This window comes from Lathyrus oleraceus, chromosome 7 (genome assembly GCF_024323335.1).
Source record: "Lathyrus oleraceus cultivar Zhongwan6 chromosome 7, CAAS_Psat_ZW6_1.0, whole genome shotgun sequence".
In the NCBI taxonomy this organism is placed as follows: domain Eukaryota; kingdom Viridiplantae; phylum Streptophyta; class Magnoliopsida; order Fabales; family Fabaceae; genus Lathyrus; species Lathyrus oleraceus.
In genome coordinates this window covers 318,708,037-318,715,287 of record NC_066585.1, presented here as the reverse complement: position 1 = coordinate 318,715,287, position 7,251 = coordinate 318,708,037, and positions in this window count along the sequence as shown.

The following is a 7,251-nucleotide window of genomic DNA, read 5'->3' as shown; positions in this document are numbered from 1 at the left end:
TTTTTGGGGATTTATTGAAATATTTGTGAGTTGATATGAGTTGAATCTTTCTGTTTGGTTCTATGAGCTTCAAAATTGCATGTTTTGTACTCTTTGCTTCATGAAATGATAATGGTTGATGATATGAATGTGAAACCACTTGTATTTGTTTCTTATTTGATTGATCTTGATTTTTGATAAGTTTCATGTTCTGTTTTGACTTTTAGCTCTCATTTTGACCCTAGTCTCGTACTAGTGGTTTGTGTTCTCACATTTGAGCTTTGTTTCAGGTCAAGGAGCACAATTGCTTATGCTTGATGATGTGCACTCATTTGGAGTGGGTTTATTGATTGTTTATGACTAACTTTGAATTTGTTTTGTAGGCATTGAGACTTATGCTTAGGCCTTGTGGCTTGCACCTTTGTGCATTAATGCTTGTTATCTGTTTGTGCTGTGGATTTGTAATTGTCTGTTTGCCTTTTGTTTGAGCTGAGTACTGATTATGTTGGATTGATTTCAGGTACCTTAGTCGCTATAGTTCCCTTGTGAACTTGTGTTTGCTTTGCTTGCTAGCTTGAGCATTGAGGTATAATGATCTCTTCTCCATGTAGTCTGGAAGACCTGGCCTGTTACTTGGCCAGGCACCTGTCTGAAGTCCTCCTTAAGAGGCAATGTTTGTGCTTGTTTATTTTTGTCCCCAAGCAGGAAAAGACCTTTGATAAGGCAATTGGCAGACACAAGAGATGTGCAATCCATCTCCTGCTATTCTGTTGAGTCGTCCCTTGGCTCACATCACATGTTGATGCCTTGTGGACATTAACCCAAGATCAGTTGAGTCAGTGTCATAAGTGTAGAAGGGTTCCCACTTTCTAAACCCACACTTCATTGTCTGAAGCTCTCCCAGGCCAGGGATAAGAGTTGTGAAGTCTCATCTTCACTCACCTTTCATCAGCTTCACCTTGACTCTCAATGTCAAGGTTAAGAGCTAACCTCACCCTGATACAGTGGCTTGTTTGTCGAGGTTGATATGACCCCTCGACTAAAGCCTAGCCTTGATGTTTGAGCCCCTTGTTGGTGTGTTTACTTCATGTTGTATGTGTTTGTGTGGTGTGATTGTATCCCCTAGGTTTGCTAGACTCCGCGTAGTCTCGTTTGCATGTCAATTAAGGTAGCACGGTTCCTTCGTATAGGACTTCCTTTCTTGCGTGAGCTTTCCTAAAACACAAACAAACATTATCCCCTCTTAAGGATACGTCAACTCCTTCTACTACAGGTGAGTAAGTCTCCAAAGGTCGAGCATCCGGTAGACTGCGTAGTGACGTTGTCCACTTAAAAAACACAAACCAACAAGAATAGTTTAGCCGAACTACGGCAACTCTGATTCTCATGTCCAGATGAGATACGTAGGCACGAGATGCGATGTCTTGTCGAGTTTGACTAACGACTAACACTAATTCTCTTCTCTCGCCCTCGTTGCGATTGAGACCTTCCCCTTCTCTTGCCCTAGTTGCAATCGAGACCCTTCTTCTTGTTGTGTGTTTGGAGTCCGGTATAAGTCCATCAAGTGGCATCTGGTTTCCAGTGTGGGTGCGTTTTGGTTCGGAAGCTGATGTAAGTCCAGCGATTGGCATTCGGGTTCCAGGTTTGCCTGTGTGTGTTTTGTTTTGTTGGCGTGCGTGAGCCGAGCTACGGATGCTCTGATTCTTCTTAGTCCAAGAAGATACGCATGCATAGGATGCGACATCCTAGCGAGCATGTGTTTTTCCCAGTCCGAACTACTTCGACTCTGATGTCTATGCTTGATAGACTAAGTAGACCCAAGACGCAATGTCCTGCCGAGTCAGTCTTGTTTGTTTTCTTGTGTCTCTTTCAGCCAGTATTTGTTTGTTTTTGAGCAGTGTTTTAGCAACCATATTCCTTCCTTTTGTGCGTGGATCCCGTCGAGTACGACGGATGCGTAGGGGTGCTAATACCTTCCCTTCGCATAACCGACTCCCGATCCCATTCTCTTTGGTCGCGAGACCATGTCTTTTCCAGGTTTACTTCGAGCGTTTCCTTTCCCTCTTTTGGGATAAATAACGCACGGTGGCGGCTCTGTTGTTCTTGTTTCCCGCCGGTTTTTCGCGTAATGCGACAGCTGGCGACTCTGCTGGGGATATAGAGAAGTTGACCTCTTGCTGGTCCATCTTCCCTAAGCGAGTCTCTCCTAGCGCTCTCTAGGATAGGGTTTTGGTTGCTGTTTGCTGCTATTTATTGCATTCATTCATTTATTGTTTGCATTTATTGTTTGCATTTAATGTTTGCATTCATTCATATTCATCTGTGCTGGCTGTGCTGTGTTTCCTTGTTTGGGGTGGGAGTTACTCGAGGTAAAAGGCCCAATACCCAGGCTATGAGTGAAATCTAGGAAACCTAGGAATAGAGTGATTCATGGGAAGTGGGTGGTATGCGCCACCTAGCGGAACATTGATATCACGAGCAGTTCAGACTCTGATGGGGTATTATCGGTGCATACATCGGGTGTGCACAGGATGATATTCTTGAAAGGGTTGTTTATTCTGTGTTTCTCTCGCCCTTACCCTGGCCTAGATGATACCCGTGAGTGGGGAGGGAATGATCATTATAACACGTACAGTTGGTGACTTGTTGGTGACTTGTGACCCTGTTGGTGACTTGGTTCCTCAGATTGGGTTTAGATGACAGTTTATCAGTTGACTTTGGGTTTCAGATGAATTGAGGTTCCAAGTTCAAGCCGAAACTTTGACCCTGTGCCTTGAGATGCACAGCCTAACCTATCATAGTTCCATCATTTGCATCATAGCATGTTTATTTTTCAAAAATAAATAAATAAATAATAATAATGCATGAAAAAACAGAGAAAAAGTTAACTCGCATAGGCATATCCTTTATCAGGATCATTCATGACAAAATAGTACCCATACCATGCATATCATGCACATAGCATCCTTGCATTACAGACATGCTTGGGAGAGACTTCTCACCTTGGTTCCTGACTGAGACAAGATTGCTGACCGTCGACCGCACCGTTACTTAACCAGACTCAATCATCAGAGAAGTATGGATCAGGTTCAGACTGAGTTGGCTGAGATGAGGGCGAACATGGCCCAGTTCATGTCAATGATGCAAGGGGTTGCGCAAGGTCAGGAGGAGCTTCGGGCCCTGGTTCAGAGACAAGAGACTGTGATTCAGACGTCCAACCGTGCTTCGCCTGCTGTTGCACCTGTTCATGAGAATGTCAACGTTGCTGCTCCCGCTAACGACTATGCCGTCGGGGATGAACTCAGAGGAATAAGGATCAATGGACAGCCTCTTGCTGCAGAGACTGTCAATGTCAGAGCTACCCGGGCCCCTGTTCGTCATCCTGCTCCGCTTGTTGATAGGCAAGAGGACATGTTCACTCTGCTCAGTGAGGATGATGAAGTTGTGAGAACCAGAGAGAGGGACCGTAAAGTGGATGCCCTTGCTGAGAAAATCCGAGCTATGGAATGTTAGAACTCCCTTGGGTTTGATGTGACTGATATGGGTCTGGTTGATGGGTTGAGGATCCCCTACAAATTCAAGGCGCCGTCCTTTGACAAATACAACGGCACTTCTTGCCCTCGCACCCACGTGCAGGCATATTATCGGAAGATCTCAGCATATACTGATGATGAGAAGACGTGGATGTACTTTTTCCAAGACAGTTTGTCTGGAGCGTATTTGGACTGGTACATGGATCTGAAGAAAGAATCAGTCAGAAGCTGGAAAGATCTGGGTGAAGCCTTTCTGAGGCAATACAAACATAATATGGACATGGCTCCGAGCCGAACCCAACTGCAGAGTCTGTGTCAGAAGACTGGTGAGAGCTTCAAAGAGTATGCCCAGAGGTGGCGTGAGCTAGCCGCAAGAGTGCAACCTCCGATGTTGGAGAGAGAGCTGACTGACATGTTCATCGGGACCTTGCAGGGTGTGTTCATGGACCGTATGGGGAGTTGCCCGTTCAGTAGCTTTTCTGATGTTGTTGTCTGTGGAGAGAGGACTGAGAGTCTCATCAAAGCAGGAAAGATTCAAGATCCTGGCTCTTCAAGTTCTTCGAATTCTAAGAAGACATACTTTGGGGCACCCAAAAGGGGAGAGAGTGAAACAAATGTTGTGCACCGTCGGAGGAGTGCAAACAGAGGACAGTATCGTCAGGCTGCTGCTGTGACTATTCCAGCAACTCAACCTCAACAACAGCAGAGAAGGCCAACTCAGCAATATCAGCATCAACAACATCGTCCTCAGCAGCAGGCTTACCAGCCTCACAGTGGTAATCAAGCCAGTACAAGTAATGAGAGGAAGAAGATCATTTTTGATCCGATCCCTATGTCATACACAGAGTTGTATCCCTCTTTGATAGAGCGGAACTTGATTACTCCCAGAGACCCGCCGACTGTACCTGTCAACCCTCGGTGGTGGTATAGGCCTGATCAGCATTGTGTGTATCATTCAGGTGCTCCTGGTCATGATGTGGAAAGCTACTTTCAGTTGAAGATGAAGGTGCAGGACCTTATCAGATCTGGGATTCTGAACTTTGAGGACTTAGGTCCCAGGGTTAATCAAGCTTGAAGATAACAAGTCCCGGGCTGGCGTTGACTTGTCTTCTGAGATCTTCAACAAAGAGGTTTGTTCAAAAGCAGAAGCTGTTGGTGCAGAGGATTCTGACATTTGTCATCCCTGGCGGGGTCTGTCACAATTGGGTCACTGTGGGCGTTCCTACAGTTATTCATAAGTCAGAGTAATAATCACTTTGTTTAAAAACCCTTCTCCTATGCCAAAAGGAGAAGTGATGACATTGTTGGCAACATTTTGTACAATGATACTTTCGTTCAAATAAATTCATGTTAAAACATTTGTTTTTCCGATTGTTTTCCCTTTTCGCTTTTTGCATGAAATTGGTGATCACAAAAAACCCTAAAAACAAGAATAAAAGCAATCTTTTCATCTGCATAATGATTGTCTTGTTCGATTTCCAAAAAGCTTTTATACTCAAAATCTTTATGCAGGTTGTTTCTTAAACCCATTGAACATAGTGATCCGACGTCATCTCCCAATTTTGAATTCCCTGTATTCGAAGCGGAAGAAGATGATGTTGAAGGGATTCCTGACGAGATTTCCCGACTTCTTGAGCAAGAAAAGAAGATCACTCAGCTGCATCCCGAGAATTAGCAGAACAACCAACTGGGGCATTGAAAAAAAATGAAAAAAATAGAAAGAGGAGGGTGCAAAATCAAAAGAAATCAAAAGAAATCGAAATCAAAAAATCAAAAGAAAGAAAAAAGAAAGAAAGAAACAAAAGAAAAATAGCACCCTCGAAGCCCCAAGTTGACTGATGCTGAATGGATTCAGAGTCGTTACGACCAAGTGAATCCAATCGAAAAGAAGAGATTAACTGCCATGTGTCATGGTCAGTTACATCAGCAGAGAGTGAAGAAATCATTCGATAAGAAGGTCAAGCCTCGTGTGTTCCGAGAAGGTGACCTTGTGCTCAAGAAAGTCTTGTCTTTCGCGCTCGATTCCAGGGGCAAGTGAACCCCAAGCTATGAATGTCCATATGTTGTCAAGAGAGCCTTTTCAGGCGGTGCTTTGACACTTACAACAATGGATGGAGAAGTTCACTCGTGCTGTGAATTCCGATGCAGTCAAGAAATACTTTGCCTAAAACAAAAAAAGCAGAACAGCTCGCTAAGTCGAACACCCCAAAGGGCGACTTGGGCAAAAAGGAGCGTCTCGGTGGATTGAAAACCCGAAAGGGCGATCCAGGCAAAAATTAGAGACATGGAAAAAAGAATTTGCATCCCGCTAGGTTGAGCACCTCACACTGGGGCAATCTAGGCAAAAATTAGGGATTTGGCAAGTAACTGCATCCTGACAAGACTGTGTTCTATATCTGTCATCCGCCAAAAATTCTTGATTCGTCGTCAACTGAAGCTTCGAATACATCGAAATTCGGAATTGGTAGAGAAAAGGTCATTATGTTCAATGTAGCCCTCTTCCAATATATATCACCGATTTCAAACTTGTACAGATCTATGGAGTCTTGCCATTTGCAGACTACCATTCCATCAAATCAATTTGAGCTTTTATCCAATTATTTGCACTCTTATTTGTTTCAACTCAACAAATGTTTTGCATGTTTTAATTGATAAAGTATCATTGTTTTCAAAATAAACAAATCTTTCATAAAATTGTTCTTAAACAAAGTGAACATTCACAATGATGGAAGGACAATTAGGAGATCCGCAGTGCTCTCCCAAGGGTGGTATGATTACCAACAGGTAAGACATTTGTTCGTATCTCGAGCATGACTGTATCTTTTTCCTGTAGAACCTCTTATGGTTTCTCCTCAGCAAGGTTGCTCAGTGCAATGTTGGTTGAAGTTGTTTATCTTCATGTTCCCGGCAGTACAACATTCTTCCTCCAAATCCCTGTTAGCTCTATTGTGGTGTATCCCCAGTAGAGTGCTGTTTGAGCCCTACCGTGGGGCATTCCCGACAAGGTTGCTGTTGAAATACTTTTGTGGGGCAGGTCCCAAGCAAAGTGTTTACTGAAGACTTCAACTTTCATCTCTCCAGCAGAGCAGTCTTCTCCTCTCCCCGGCATGGGTGCTTGTCTTTGGAAGATTCGGTACTTGGTGGATTGATATCCCAGTAATCCGACAGTCTCTCGGATAGATTCCTCAGCAGAGTTGTTGGCATGATGAGCTTTATCAATGCCTATCTATCTTCATCAGAGATCTGGTTTCTTCTTGGTATCTCTGATCTTAGGCATGAGTTGTTGTCATGGCGTGTCTGCCTGTACATTGAACTCTTCTCCCCGGTTGTGATTGATGATCCCTCCGGAAGCTTCTTGTGGCCTTCCTCCCCGGCAGGAAGATGTTTTTCCCTGATATCCCAGTCTCCAGCAGGCTTTCTTTTGCTCTCTGGTGACTTTGGCATTCCCTATGGAGGAAGAGTAGCACCGGATGGTTGATTCCTGGACCTGGATTTGTGTGTTAACATGTCTGTTTGTCAGCATTCATCATGCATTCATCATACATTCATCATGCATAGTCACAACATTCAGGTACCATTGTTGCAGCTGTTGCCGTGGATCTGTTGATGGTTGTCTCCTGCTAATTGGTGATACAGATCTCCCCAGTGGATCCTCCCCTAGCAGATACGGGTGTGTCTGATCTCTCCATATAGAATTGACCCCTTAGGCAGAAAGTGTCTATCATTTCCTTCTACGCTC